We start from the raw sequence: 16720 nt of genomic DNA, 5'->3' as shown, positions 1-16720 counted from the left end.
GTTACTTTATAACTGTAATTTTGTTATTGCTAAGAATCGTAATATAAATGTCTGATAGCAAGACATTTGCTATGCGACCCTGTGAAAGGGTCGTTTGACCCCTAAAGGGGCCGAGGGCTACAGGTTGAGAACCACTGTTTAAGATGCTTTCTCATCTGTTGTTTCACAGTCCCCTGTCCTGCGTGTACTGTGACCATTCACTACCCTCCACTCTGGACTAGGCAGCTCCCTTAGCAGTCTGTGGTTCAAGGAATGGAGTCCAACCTTGCTCATCTTTAAGAAATTTGTTAGAAAGACCTGGAAAATCAAAATACAAAGGCTGGAAGAGAAAAATTTCTAACATCTACAGATCTAAACTCCAAAAAGAGTGAACAAGGGAAGCCTTGATGTTCCCCTCATATTCAGGAGTCTACAGCATAGCTTTCTGGGGGCCAATGGGCAGTCCTTTAAGACTTCTTTATTATCACCCCAAAGATGTACCAGATCTTTCTGATCTTGGCCTCCCCTTGTAGATGGAGCCGTACTTACCGACACCTTGTTAAGCCCACACAAACTTCCGTAACCTGCATTGCCACATGTCGAGGAAGTTGACTGTCTCTCCCTTGACTGTTGCTTTGTACACCCTCTCCTTTCCTCTGCTTGACATTCTTCCGAGCCAAGCCTCACTGCAGCTCTGTGAACCAAGAGTTTTCTTCTCAAGTACAGTGCACTTTTCTCTCCTAGTCCCGAGGACAGCAGAGGATGTGTTGTCAGGGAATCCTGGGGCTGCAAAGAGCCTCGGGGAATCTAGAATTTTCTTTTACCTTTACACACACCCCAGAGCTGTAACAAATCAGGACACCCAGGAACTAGGAAAGGTTTAACTTCCCATGAGACAGCTGAGATTCTTCCAAACCAACAACCTGCCCTAAAATCAAAAGTCTCCAGGGCATGTGCAATCCTGAGGCTGGGGGATAGTTATATTGAAATATCTTGATTAGTGCCCTAGGTGTTCTCTAATAAGGTTACCAGTCACCCAAATAAGGACATTTAGGAGAATAAAGGATTTTCATTTATAGTTACAAGCTGGCATTGTTATGGGTAAACTGGAATGCAGGGTTCCCTTAATACTTGAGAAAACCTAAAAACAATGGGTTACGGTGACAGCAAGACATGACAGCAGTCTCCTCAAATGTAACTTCCATGCCATTTGCATGATCAATGGTTTTTTTTTTTTTTTTTGCTTGATCAATGTTTATTGTTTTTATGAAAAAAAATCTTCATAGAAAATTGCTTTAGCTTTCAGCAGCCCGTTCCTGAGCTGAGGAAGCTTGCCTTCTTTTGAGCAACCCTGTCTTTCTTTTGGGCAAAACACATTTTGGGACAATTCCACCTCTTCTTCATTTCTCTCTTGGGCTTCTTCTCATAGACTGGATTCTCTCAGATAGCAGCATGAGTTTTCTTATACATCTCTTCCATGTCTGGAGTGACATTGTTCTTGATGTACTGTGCGTGAACTGTTTCTTATACGCATCTTAATCTTCCTCCGTTAGGTGGCACATGTAGTCGGCCACATTCTGACTCATGACGTGCTCCCGATGTACCTCTGCATGGAACTCCTTGCTTTCAGTCATTACCAGGGAATCATTTTGTCCTATGAGGGATAGACAAGCCTCCATTCACAGCTCCCTTCAGGGCCCTGAAAACCTTATTACCAGTTGTAGTTCGGGCAAGACCAGCATACAAATAACAAGTGAAGTCACCAGGCTGACAGTCAATGCTTTCCACATTGTATTCATTTCCATCCAGCGTCACTTGGCCTTCATAGATCTTGTCCATGCCAAACCTATTCAGAAGCCTGCGGGCCAGCAGCAGGCCAGTGCAAGAGGCTGCAGCATAATTTGTCAGGCCAACTTTCACACCGTATTTTGGAAGTTCATGTGCATATGCTGTGCAGATGATCATATCCCCTTCTATATGGGCATATACAATCTGGCAGATGATATCTCTGTTAGTTACATGAACTATATTTGGGTGTGTTGTACTTATTCTTGTCCTGGATCACCAATCATTTCTGTGCATAGAAAGTAGTCAGTTTTACCCTCTCGCCACTTTCTAAATCTCACTTGCTATGTTTTAAGGTAGGCCTTATTCTTGACAACTTTTATGAAACCCATCCTACAGAACAGAGACCCACAACCACGGCTCCACACAGGCCTTGACCAATGGTTCTTATATTTAATTTACCTAGTGGTGTTTTTTAAAAAACAAACAAACAAACAAACAAACAAACAAAAAACCAAAAACTAGCTGCAGAGCTCAGTGAGGCCAACAATGTCAGAAGTACGGGGTGAAGACCAGGATGACATGTTCTGAACTCACAGGTGCATGTGGAGAGGTCCCGTTGGAGCCAAAGGACTAAACACAATCATGAATAATTGGACATGTGATTTGGCTGCCTTCGGCCGTGAAGCATAGGCAACTCTGGTGACCAATGATGAGCTACTTAAAATAACAAGGGTCCTTGCTTCTCATAGCATGGATGTCTACAGTGGGGCAGACCTGGGCTAGGCTGATCGGGTGGCTCACACACTCTTCCGCTTTCCACCAGCCATTCCAGCTTGCAGGTGTTCTTCTTGCCTAGTTCCCCACAGTTTCAAGAGGGGTCCCACAGTCCTAGACATCAGATGCAGGTGTGAGACCCCAAAAGACTCTCATTTCATGCCTTTCTAGGGTCTATAAAATTTCCAGAAGGGCCCTCTTGCGCAAGAAAAGGAAGTGATTATTACTGCAGGGCTTGGGAGAGATGACTCCTCTTCCAGAGGTGCATGGTGGAAGGAGCCTTCAGCACCAAGAATGCCTAAAGTCAGGTGGTTTGTAGGTAGGAGTAAACCCCAGCAAGGTTGCTTTGAGAACCAAATTCAGTAGTGTGTGTACTAGGTACTGTTTTTAAGATCAGCTTTAAAAGTCATTTTAGAGAAAGAAAACTAATGTTATTTAGTTTCTCTAAGTAGTCCTTCTCAGAAGTTCTCTGAGTTATTGATCTATGTTCCCCACAAGTGACCAGCATGCTCCTGAAAATATTCTTCATGGACCAGACCTCCCACAGTCTGACTCTCTGCAGCTCAATTCCCAGGTCTTCTATGGGAGCAGAATAAATATAAAGTAAACACAAAACAGAGGCAGGAAAAAAACTCTTACAACATAAAAGGCGTAGTTGAAAAAATGTTTTTTCAAATATATTATTTGCTTAGTTTAGTCCTATTATTAATTACTATCAACGGGTGCAGTTAACACCTATAGCTGTATTGCTTAAATAATAGCATTTATGTCATAGGTAGTAAACAGTGGTGTGTGCTTTCAAATCAATGGTCATTTTACATAACTGTTAACGTATAGCAAGTATTATATTTGTTATATTATTATAAAAGTTTTTGGAGATGCCTAGATTGTCCAAATATAAAAAACTAATAATAAACTATTCAGTAAAGAAGAACCTAAAAAAAAAAAATACAAATATATGTGGGTATCTTAAAACAGGAGTCTGGAATCTAACAAAGACACCCACAACATTCTAAAGAGATCCAAATGAGTTGTGTGAATTCAATTACAATGATTGAGTTCATTTGTTGTGGCTGTATCTGCTGTATTGATGTCATATGTGAACACAGGGAAATGGTTTGGATGTGAAGCCTCTCGTCCTGTTTTTGTGGCTTTTCTATAGATGTAAAATGATTCTAAAATGTAAGATTTATTAACAAGCCATGTGTGATGGGTCATACTGCGACCTCGGCATCCAGGAGCTCAGTGGGAAGACTGGGAGTTAAGGCCAATCTAGGCTACATAGTAAGACCTTGCTTCAAAATAAGATGATAAAAATCATTAATAAATAAAGGAGAATCTTAGCCCTGTGTTGTGGAAAGGCTATTTATCAGGACAGGAAAGAAGGGATCATTGTCCCATACTTGCCAAGACTGTGAGTTAAAGAAATACATCACTCAAGGGAAAAAGTGACGGCAGGCAGGAGACCTATAAACTACCCCAGATGTCAGGAGAGCCCTGTGTCAAGTTCAAAGGGTTCAACACACATGGTGTTGCATGATGGGGTTTCTGAATTCTAGAAGAATCTGTTCAAACATGGATGACGGGTGAGACTAGCAGGACATACAGAGGGTGGGGACGTGTCCTGTGAAAGACGTAGACAGCAGTCGGGTGTCTTTAAAAGGAAGGAATGGAGACCTGAGACATGCACACAGCAAAGACTTCCTGTTGACCGTTGGAAACGGTTCACGTAGCTCTCTGAAAGTGTGCACATTGCTCCCGTTCCTGCCTGTCACCCCTCCTTCAAACTCTTAGCTCCAAGAGAAGCTGTTTCTCTGCGTTCTTGGTGTGGGTGTAATGATATGTTGAGAATTTTGAAACCTCGATAGTGAAAACAAAACGTTCTGTGTTAAACCACAGTGCTAGCAATAATGCCAGCCAGCTACATACACACGCTAACTTCCTGGCTGGACCTTGTTTCTCTCTCTAGATTCTGATCTAGGGCTAGAATAGTAAAGCTGGAAACACAGTACTGTGATTCACAGTTACACAACTGATACAGTTCAGTTCCGCAGCAAAGATCTAAAGACACAAAGCTGCTCTTGGGTGGAATTAGAAAGAAGACGATGTTCCTTTGGGTGCCCACTCACCTCCCTTTCACATGTCTTAGTCTCTAATCTTTCCTTTCTATTAATGAGAGGATTAGAGTTCTCACCTTCATCTTTCCAGAGTTCTATCTGACACCGTTACCTCCCACCCACCTCTCTCCTGCTCCCCGATGATCACACTTCCCATGCTCAGCACACTTAGAGAGGCATCAGCTGGTTTACAACTAAGGGCTGACAAACACTCATTGAGAAGCTAAGTATGCTGACTCATGCCTGTAACCCCAGCACTTGGTAAGCTGAGACAGGGGGACAGCCACAAGTTTGGGGCTAGCCTGGGCTACATGGTGAGTTTAGAAATACCCTCAACTTTTGTTAGAACATACAAAAGTGCTATCTTTTGTGAAAGAATGGGGGAAATAAGAAAAGTATGCACACATATGAGTATATATATTCACATTTTGATTAAACAAATAATAAATTATACAAGTTGCATTGCCTTACAGAGGATGTGAGCAGGGAAATGTGACAGAAGAGGACCAGGGGTCTGAACCCATTTTATAGCTTTTGGACTTTTGAGTCATAGGACATCACAGAACAGCTTTTCATGAGATAGTTACTCTGTTTAGGGCCGAGCACCTAATAGTCACTTAGTCTCAGCCCTTAGATCAGTTAGAAATCTCTGCATTAACTGCTACTCACTGCAAACACAGAGCACCTGGGGTGACTTGGGTGAGACCCATGCACAACAAAATGGTGGGCAAGCAGGATGAATCCTAATTAGGAAGGAGAAGGGGGTCACCAGAGGTGAAGATATGATTGTAGAGGACAATGATTCCCATTCACCTAATCCCCATATACTGTATACATGGATAAAATTGTCAAACAATTAATTAGACAGAAAATGTATTAACTACTCAAAGATTTTTGTGATTTAAGACAGTCAAGTATTTTCAAAGGTTCTTGTTAATCCTTCACCATATCACCCTCAGGGAAGTAGGTTGAAATTATGTGATAATGTCACTGGACCAAGCCAGGACCAGCCCAAGTGTAACTCAAGGAAAACCCACTTCTGTTGTCCTCTGAGCCTAAGCAAGTTGTTTAGTGTCTCTAGCCAAATCTGTAAAGTGGGCCAACAGTGAGTTTCAGTGATGGATGGAACGCACCCAGCGAGGTGGAAAAGCTAGTCATTGCCAATGTCGCTCCATCAAAACCAGTGGGTGCTGACACCAGACCCAAGTCTCCCAAGTCTCCAGTCCAGCGAGCGTCACCAGAGTCAGAGCAGGAAAGTCGTTGTTCCTTGAGGTGCCAATAGCAGTTATGGAAAGAAAAGGTCCTCTGGGGAGTGAGGGCAATTTGTTAATAAGGAAAGAAAGCTTCTGGATGGAACGAGTAGACAGTTCCTCTGACAGCTGCCCTCACTGTTCCCTCGTACCTGGAGGCTCCCTGCAGTGGATGACTGTTAGCTCATGTGGTGTCTGGGATTTGATTTAAAATACTACAGGAACAAAGAGATTAGAAGGGTGGGATGAAAGAACCCAAAAGTCAACAGTTGTTGAAAATGGAAGATATGTATCTGGAGAGTTGGATACTATTCTGTCTTCTTTGATACATATTTAATATATTGTTTCCCAATAAAAAACAAAGTGTACACTGTAGAAAATTAAAGAGATGAATACAGATACCATTTCCTTTCTTCTTTCCACTGCTAGGGAGTTGAATCCAGAACCTCCCTGGCACTGAGCTAGGTTCCCAGGCCTACAAACCACTTATTTGACATGGAGGACTATAACCTCCATGTATCCCAGGGGACTCTTAAACTTTGTTGTGTTGTTGTTGTTGAAGACAGGGTTTCTCTTTGTGACCTTGATGTCTTGAAACTCACTCTGTAGACCAGGCTGGCCTCAAGGTTGGGCTTTAAAGAGTAGCAGCCTCTCCCTGCCCCCCTGCTTATTGAAATGCAGGCCTGGAGACCTGAGCCTTGACAGCCTACCTGGTTAGACAGAGAAGCAGGCAGCTCTCTAGCCATCAAGGAGCTTCAGTGACTGAAGCTCTCTGCTCCAGCCCCATCAGCCACCAGTGAATTCTGTTGAGTGGCTTAACTGTTGTGACAAAGACCACAGGAAATTCCCAGTGAAGCCTGAAATAGACAGTAAGAGTAGTCAAACATTCCTTAAGTCTAAGGCCACCAAGCTTTAAGGTAGTTTATTACACAATCTTAAATGGAGAAGTGAAAAACCAGACAGAGACACACACACACACATGCACACACACACACACATCACACACACACCACACAGTTTACAAACACATATATACCACACACAAATATACACATACATACCACATACACTTGTACACCACCACGTACCACACAAATATATATATGCCATACACACATGCACCACACACCAAACACTATGCAAACACATACATACATACAACACACATACACACCACACACAAACCACATACCACACACACACACACACACACACATATAACACACATACACCACAGCATACACTACACCACACACACACACTACATACTATAAGCACACACACATACATACATACACCACATACACCACACACACATATAACATACACACACAAGACACACATACACACACAACACACATACACATAAAACACACATACACCACATATAACATGCAAATACATACACATGACACACACATACATACATATACCACACATCACAGACAGCATACATACACACATACACACATACATCACACACACCACACAGACATACACACATACACACATACATCACACACACCACACAGACATACACACATACACACATACATCACACACACCACACAAACACATACACACATGACACATACATACACACATATACCACACACCACACACATATACACACATACATACACACACCACACACACATATACAGATACAATGCACAACCAATACACACACACCTACACATATCACACATACACACACAGCTCACATACACTCTTAAAAAGTCCAGGAATCCAACTTGAGAGCATTTAGACATTTAGACATATGGCTATTTAAAATGCTACATTTGGATAAAACTAACATACAAAATTGTAAAAATCTTGCTTCTTGGTGTGCCCCAAACCATTTAAGCATTTGAAATTCAGGCCAGCATTTCTCGGGCAGGCAGGGTCTCTTCAGTAACGAAATTGAAAGAGGAGGTTGCAGAGATTTGTTCTCAGAGTCTGGGTAATTCTGCTCGTTTTCATTCTGTGCCAACCTGGTTATTGACAGAGCTAGGGAGAAGCATAAAATTGTAAAATCTCTCAAAAAACAAAAAACAAACAAACAAACAAACAAACAAACAAACAAAAAAACCAAAAAACCTCCCAAAACCAGAAGCCACTGTGAAAGCCCTCCCTCACCAGAACGTGGTCTGCTGGCTGCTCTGGCCCTACTGTTATCCCTTCGATTGGACTCACAATTATCTCGTGGAGTAGATATATTAGTTGTATTTGTGAATGAGTGGTTTTCTAAACCAGCATGTTCATCATCCGCCTTTATAGAACATGCATTGCTTTAGGTGGTGTCTTCACATGGCGGATTGATTTCTGTTGATTCTGTTAACAAAACAACAGAAGAAAACCAAAAAGACAAATCCATGTGTGGGTGTGGCTTGCTTTGTTAAAAACCCTTTCTCCAGCCTGGCAGATGGGACAGGTGACATCAAAGAGCAGCCTCTCCCTTCCTCACACTGCTCACTGGAGGTTCCTGAAGTTTGATGATCTAGCTCCACTTCAGCGTGTGTGAGTGTGTGTGTGTGCATTTGGATATGTGTGATGTGTGTACATGCATGATGAGGGTGTATAGTATGTGTGTATGTGATGTGTATGTACATGTGGTTATGTGTGATGTGTGTACGTGTATGATTTGGGTGTATAATGTGTATGTGTGTATGTGATGTGCATGTATGTATGATGTGTATAGTGTGTGTATGTGTACATGCATAACGTATATGTATGTATGTACATTGTACATGTATGAGTGTGTCTGTGTGTGTAAATGTGGGTGTGTTTGATGTGTATACATGTATGATGTATGTGTGTGTGATATGTGTGTACATTTATGATGTGTATATGTGTATAATGAGTGTGTGTCTGTGTGTGTATGATGTGAGTGTATGTATGAATGATGTGTGAGGTGTGTGTGTTTGCATGTGTGTGTATGCGTGTGTGCCACAGCTAGAACGTAAAGATAAGAGGACGGCCTCAGGTGCCTTTTCTGAGGATTTCTTTGTATTTCACTGCTGCATACAGCAGATGAACTGGCCTGTGAACTTCCGAGGACCCTTCTGTCTCCTCCTCCCTGTAGGAGCGTCTGGATTAGACACGGGCACTGCAGAGCAGGGTTTTACAAGGATTCTGGGGGCTTACATTTGCATGGCACCATTTTACCCACTAAGCTGTCTCTGAGACCTATTTTCCAATTTTTCTTTGAGTGTTTGCACTTTTTTCCCCTGGCACTAGGTGAGGGCTATCAAAGGAAAGACCTTCAAACCCAGTGGGCTTGAAAGAACTTCTCACGCATTGGTGTTTAATGTATTTTTATTTATTTAATGAATGAGGATTTTCATCCCAGTTAATCCATGTGGGCAATCACCCTAAGTCATCAAATGTGACAAAAGATGAGAAGTTGTGTACTCACAAGAAAGGGAAGTGGCCTGCCTGACATAATGAGAAGCCATTTCTAAAGCAGAGGAGACTTTCAGCGGGTATCTCCAGCTCAAACACATTGTGTTTCTTGTGGGAAAAGTGACACCAAAGTTCCTTGCCTGCTCTGAAGCAGCAGAGGCCGACACTTGTCTAAGGCAGTAAGTAGTACATTTTCTGTGGAACCAACAACTTCTCCAGACTGCTTACTAGCAGTCGTTCTGTGAAGGCGGCTCCCAGCAGACAAAGCCCAAGACCGGACTGGAAAGCGGCTGATAGCAGCTCTCCCTCAAGTTCAGTGTTACACAATGTTTCTGGGGTAAATTGAGAGGACCCTAAATAATTCTAATGACAAGGTCCAACAGAAGTGTTTTGATATAAAATGACATTGAGGGTAACATTGACCTAACAGAGGTGGTCTGAGGTCAGCTGTACAATCAGCAAAGATGGAAAAGGAAGAACTCTGGGCCGGTGAACAGGTAGACACGGATCTACTCAAGGGCAGCAATTTGAGGAGGGTGAGCATAGGATGACTGTGGTTACCATGGCAGCCGACGCTAAGGCTATATGTAATACTGTGAATTGGTGAAATTCAAGCTACAGGTTCTGTGACTCTGGGAAAACGCAGTCTTCTCTCCTAAGTCTTGGATAACAGCAGAAGTGACAAATTGCACGTCAGGATTCCACATTTACCCTAGCCAACAAATAGACACTCAGAGCATGACATACGGAAGGAAGCAGGGCTAGACTGCCTAGGCCGGAGGCCAGAATGAAAGGCGGATCTAATACTGCTCTCTGGGCTATGGTGGGAAGGAGGGTGTATAGGTATCATATGGTTGTCGTCAAATATCTTCCTTACGTGTTATGCTGTACTGCTGGTTTAATGGTGTCCCGGATATCCGGGTTTACCGGGAACTTCAGAATGTGGGACATTTGCAGATGAACTCAGCTAAGCAAAGATCATACTGGAGAAAGAGGAGAGAATTAAGTCAGATCAATGATAGAGACACAGCGGGAAAAGTCACGTGAAAACTGCTGCAAACAAGGGACGCTAGGGAATCACAGAAGCCGAAAGAGGCAAAAGAGAGTCCCCGCCCCCACCCCACCTCCAAGTTCACCAGACGGAGACCCCGCCCCCACCCCACCCCACCCCACCCCACCCCCAGGACCACCAGATGGAGAGGCCTTGCTCAAATCTTGTTTCTAGGCTACTAGCTCCAGCGCCAGGAAAGAATACATTTCTTTTGTCTTAAGTGACCCAGTTTGAGAGACTTTGTGTTACAGCTATGGGAACTCAGTATATATGAGTTTCTCGAGCGTTCTTGAGTTTGAAAAATAAACACATGTTCATACATATGTTCATATGCACTGGGCAAAGTATACAGAAAAGCGGTATGTCATACACAAGATGGTGTAGCAAAACGTTAGTAGTAGCTGTTTTTAATGCTAGAAAAATGAATATTTTTGGTTTCTGTCTCTTTTGTTTTTCAATCTTCTGTTATCAGCAGTTATTACTTTAATAATCTAATCTAAATTAAATGTTCATTTAATTGATGCTTCTGGGCAGGTTAAAACCCAGACCTACAAATCAGGAAGCATCACATCCCATGGGAGAGGTTACCTAACCTGGTATTTTATCAGTGTCACTGAAAGTCTTTCTAAACTCACCTCCAGTTTGTCTGTGCTTGGTGCTTTATGCTTTTGCCTATTTATCTGTCAGAAGTTAACCCCTGAAGTTCTAGTCTTCTCGGAAGTAACTGGTATTATCTCAATGAAAATGACCACTTACAGTTTGCAGGGCATTAGTCTAAGTCATGAACTGGCAGGAAAAGCCCATGAGACCCTATTCTTAGCTCCATTTTACATATGAAGAAACGAAAGCAGGGGACTCAGGCAACCTGCTGAAGCTCACACAGGGAAGCAAGTACCAGGTCCATGAGGCAGACCTGGGCTCCAGACTCCACACATTTAAGGATCCTGCACAGCTAGACAGAATGCTTGCCTGGCATGTGTTGAGGCCTAGCATTCAAAATGAGAGGGGCAAGGAGGAGGAGAGGAAGAAAGCCGGATGTGGTGAAGCACCCCTGTAAGCTCAGGAGACTGAGACAGAATCACCAAGAGTTCAAAGCCAACCTGCACTACATAATGATTTCTAGGCTAGCCTGGGCTATGCTGTCTTTAAAAACATGTTCTGCCACAAAAGGAAAATATACATGTGAAATTAATTTTTTAAATTGTTCTATTTTAGGTGTCACATAGAGGGGTAAAGTCAGGGAAAAGAGGTGCAGATTTGCTCACATATCACAGAGCAATGAACAGGCAGATGTACAGTGAGAAAACCGAGAGGCTGCAAGACCGATGGACACAGTGTAGGGTTGACCTCTTCATTGCCCTACTCTGCCCGACAAATCTAGTGAAAATATCCATGCCAAGAGTGGGGGCTGATGCCCACCAATCCCAGCCCTCAGAGGCTGACATAAGTACCCAGCCAGGTCTTACTGTCTCAACACACACAAAGACACACACACACACACACACACACACACACACACACACGCACGCACGCACGCACGCACGCACGCACGCACGCTTGCTCGCTCGCACTCACATATGTATGCACGCAAGGAGCGGGGTCTTTATGAAATCTTTCCCAACTTCCCACTTTTTGTGTATTTTTGGAACATTCTGTTATTTCCCACTGCCTTGCCAAGAAATTCCAGCTGTTTCTTTACTCCCGTCTTCCCCTCAGTGGTACCCCTAAAGCATGAACTATGCCCCGCCTTTTTTAGCCGGGTTCTAGGGGATGGGGTGGGGCATAGGAAGGCTTCCGGGTGCTGTAGGGGTTGATGTCTACTTTGCCCCAGGCTGTGTCTGTGGCACAGAGCACAAAGGGAACCATAAGAGAATATTAATTAGTTGGCCTGCTATCTATAGGCCAGTGAAGAGGTGTAGGAGGAGCTAAGGTGGGAGGAGTAAGGAGAGAAAGAGGAGGAGTAAAGAGAGGAGGAGGAGAAGGAAGAGGAGGAGCTAAGGAAGAGACAGGGGACATGGAGGTTGATGTTCGCATGTCTGTAGCAGTCAAAGGTAGTTGGTATATCTAGGTTGGGTATTGGGTTACACCTCTGATTGTAAGGAAATCTTGTTATTGGTCATTACTAAATATATAAGCCTTTGGATAAATTAAGCGTTAGAGTCTCATTTTCTTTCTGGGCCCAGCCTTGCAGAGACAGCGTGGAAGATTGGCAGAGCCATCTCCCATGCTGACGTCTCGTGGGTGGCAGGGCTGGTGTTTCTGGCTGGCCGTTTCTAGCTGTGGTGCACGTGGCCTCTGGCCACACAACATGGCTGAGCTAGGCAGAGCCTCTGCAGCCTAGACAGTCGGCTTGACTGGTGGCCGTTTTTTTTTTTAACAACAAAGAGAACAGCCTTGCTCCCTTACACACATTTCAGGCTTTAAAAGGTTTCAATTAGTGGCAGCAACAAACAAGAACTCTCTACTTGTAACACTGCGAAATCAACAGACTAGACGTGACCACGTGGCTGAACTGTGCTACTTAGTCAAAGACAAAAGCCGATTGTGATTTTTCTCTCTTTGAGGGAATTGATAGTTGCGGGAAATGATTGGGCCAGTTTGTCTCTGATCTTCATCTTCTGGTTGAGGTGACGACACCCACAATGGCTAGACAGCAGGCTATTGCTTGTAGAGTAGACACATCTCTGGTTTCAAACACCACATTAGATGAAAGCCAAGGTCGAGCCACAAAGTGGGAGGGGCCACCACACTGGCCATCCCATTTCTCCCAGCAATGCAAAGAGCCCTGACTATGGGTAGATTTCTCGCAACGGAGGGGCAGCTGTTTGTTTTAGATGAAATCGCTCATAAGCGTTGTTCGTAGGCTCCGCTTTACAGACTTGTTGAGTCTGTGGTATTCCAGGCTACCCTGAGATCCAAGCAGCCAGCCTCACAGGTGACGGTCAGGGCTTGGGCCTAGAAACTGGCCTTTGGCCCTCTGTTTGTGTCTGCCTTTCCTCACAGCTGTGTATGTAGACTGCAATTTCATTTCTCCCTTCATTCTGCTGAGATAATTGAACATTTGGGGGAAAGCATCGCAAAAACCAGTAAGGAAACAAGACAAGAGGAAGGCGGTTTCTCAGGGTGCTTCTATTAATTAAGTCTTTATTTTGGCACACTTCCCTCTGGCGTCCTATTTTTTGTATTTACTTCTCAGGGCTGGGATAATTACATTTTTGATCTTTCCGGTATGTGGGTGACCAGAATTGACTTAGTAATCCTATTTTAACACTTCAAAGGGTTCTTTTATTCCGACCTGTTGGGGTTCCTTTGTGCAGCTTGCTCTTAGCATCCACGGCACTTCTGACTCCACACCCTTCCCCCTTTTTTCTTTTCTCAAATTTTCCACTATTTGCACACAGATCTCTTCACACTGGGAGTTGCTGGCTGACACATCTGTGCCCCACAGCCAATAGCAGGGAGGCTGGCTCAGGGGTACTCTTGTTTCCTCTGTCTCAGTGTGTGCTTGCGTTTTGCACGGTGGTTTGGGTTAAGAATTCCTTTCCTGGTATCTGGCAGTGCACTGAGATTACTGAGGTACACATCCCACCCACGCAGTGCTGTGATTAAATCTCAAAGAACCAAGCCCCCTCAGCCTGTGAAGGGCTCATGGACTGCCCTTTTGCTGGGGCTTTTAATTTTCAGTGAAAAATAGAGGCTATATAGGACAGATTTTTTCCCCTGAGGCAGTAATTTAATTGTGATTGTTATTCTTTTTTAAAGGGGATTTCTTATTTGTGAAAGAAAAAGGGAGAACTCCACCTTAAAACAGCCAATCACTGTAATTTAGAAGTGGGTTCCACAATGTTGCCCAAGGATGCTGTCCTAGATACAGGGGCATGATCATCAATTAATCTTCCCAGTTGCTGTGCCTGTCTGTCTTTGAACACTGCTTCTATGGGAACAGTTGTCAAGGAAACCTGTACAGCATGGCTTTTCTGTGGTTCACCCTTACTGCAGCATAGCTGCACGTGAGACCTTTCTCTGTGCCTTCTAGTCCCTTTTGTCTTGGTTAATTTGAATAATCAGTGTTTTTTTTATATCTGAAGAGAAGGTACTAGAAAACATTAGCCTGTCATTTTGTTTGCAGGCCGGGTGTTAATTGACATACCGCCTCATGAAATTCATAGATATTGGGTACAGTTGGACACCCCTAAAGGCATTTATAAGTGATTTTCAACTAATGTCCTAATAAAAGTGTGAGTCACAAAAACTTGGGAGCTTTTTAGTTCTGCAAAGATGAAAGGCTTCTCTGTCGTCTCCATTTCCTGAGGGAATCAGCTGAGGTGGGACAAAGAGGCTCTTCACCGCTTAGTGGGAGTCTTCAAATGTCCCAGCTCACAGGACTTCCTTTACCGAAGCCACTTCTTCCAGAGTGAGGATTTAAACAGATGACTTCGCTTCCATTTTGTTCAGGAAAAATCCATAATGCTATAGCCTGAATTTAGCAATCCCCTAAGTCATATTTTAAGTGAAACCGGAGACTTGAAAAATTCATGTTTCAATATAGTGCACAAGCAAATCAACTTTAGAACTTGCCAATGGCAGCGGCACCTGCGAACTACTGAGCGCAGAGTCAGAGCTCCGTGGCTTCAGCTCCGTCCCACCTGTCTGCCCACCCACATTGGCTTTGAGCCATAATTATATTTTAGTACTTTTAGGAATCAGATCATGTAGCCTTAACAAAAGACTCTGAAGTATCTAGTTTTGCTAGGAAGCTACCTTTCTCAGGACTTCACATCACACATACACACAAATGGACACTCAAATAATATATACATACACACACACAAATGCCACATACCTACACACCACACACATACATACAAGCATCACACACAACACACACACACTACACACATATAAACACACACATACATACCACACACACATACACACTACACACACATACTACATATACACCACACACACGTACCACACACACATAGATACAACACACACATTACATGCACACAAGCCACATATTGCACACACACCACCAACACTCTTGCTGCACTTTTGTTAGTAGATAATCACAAAGCTGTCTAGTCAGCTCATCTCCGTGTGATATCTTAAAAAGCTCTGAGACCGCTGGCCATGATAAAGGTTGACCCTCCTCCTATCTACCAGCAGACTTTACTGGTTAGCATGAAACATCAGTATTCTCAGGTCTTGCTCTCAGCTTAAATGTTTGACCACACCAGGCTGCCTTGAGGAAAGATTCATTGCGGCCTTGTTTATGAACAACTGGGCAGTAAACCAAAGGCTGAGGTATTAATTACAACGAGAAATATAATATATGCATAGCACTTGATACTCATAGACTGCCGGGGAAATTAAGTTATCTAGACCATGCATACCGGGTAGGCATCAGAAATCCAACTCTATGTGGCACTGGCATTGGGTTCTTCGAGTTTGGCCACCAATACCTATGCTTAGAAGAACACAGCTGCCAAGCCTGTCAGGATGACATGAGTGAGCCTCACACAGTCTATGCACAGGGTCCAGACCTTGCAGCAGCAGACCCTGTAGTCCATGCCATCTACTGTCCCAGTGCCAGATCCCCCTCCTTCTTTCTTTATTAAATGCTAGTCTTTTACAGCCAGATCTCACCAGAGCCTCTATCCTGATATTTTAACTGGAAGACACTTTCAGTTTGATCCTTGTAGGATTCTAGGGTTTTATTCACTTGTTCTTTAATCTAAGTTAGCGGTTAGGATTCCTGGCTGTAGTCTCTGATTACTGCTCGTCGCTGACCTTGCTTGTTTTCTAGAGGATACCTTGAGGTTTTGCCTTCACAAAAGCTCAAGTCTTTGTTCCTGCGTTAGATCTGTACCAACTGGTACAGCTTCTGGTTGACCCAGAGCCCTGAAGATCACCAACCAAAGAGAGACACTAGAGCAGATGGTGTGCCCGTCAGCAATATTGTGTTGGCCATAATTAGTTCCGAGGGCAGCGTACTGCATCCGCCGATGGATAAGACCGGTCTGTTCCAGTCTGTGGAGCACCTGAGGGTGGGCATGCAGGGGTGAAGTGGGGAGAGTGATGTTGCAAACTGCTCCTCGAGCCTTCCCTTCCCTGCTGCTGTTAGTGAGCCTCTGACAGCTGAGAAGGAAAGGTCTGTTTTCTGCTCACCTCGATTAAAGCAATACTTGTTTGTTATCTAGCATATGACAGGTTTTCTATTGAGCTTCAAATGAAGAACCTCAAAATGAACTGTTTCTAGGACAGCAAGAAATTAGATCAATTTTCCTAGCTTGGCATCTTTTTTTTTTATTAATCATTTTATTCATTTACATTTCAAATGATATCCCCCT

The 16720-nt window shown here is 43.6% G+C and overlaps 1 pseudogene; it reads right to left on the bottom strand.

Moving 5' to 3' along the window:
* Nucleotides 1-1261: 1261 nt before the first annotated feature.
* On the bottom strand, nt 1262-2156 carry LOC143439595 (large ribosomal subunit protein uL18 pseudogene; annotated as a pseudogene).
* Between the last annotated feature and the right edge of the window lie 14564 nt (nt 2157-16720).

The sequence above is a fragment of the Arvicanthis niloticus genome, chromosome 27, assembly GCF_011762505.2.
Source record: "Arvicanthis niloticus isolate mArvNil1 chromosome 27, mArvNil1.pat.X, whole genome shotgun sequence".
In the NCBI taxonomy this organism is placed as follows: Eukaryota; Metazoa; Chordata; class Mammalia; order Rodentia; family Muridae; genus Arvicanthis; species Arvicanthis niloticus.
Note: the sequence above shows the minus strand (reverse complement) of the source record. Positions and strands in the feature narration are given on the sequence as shown.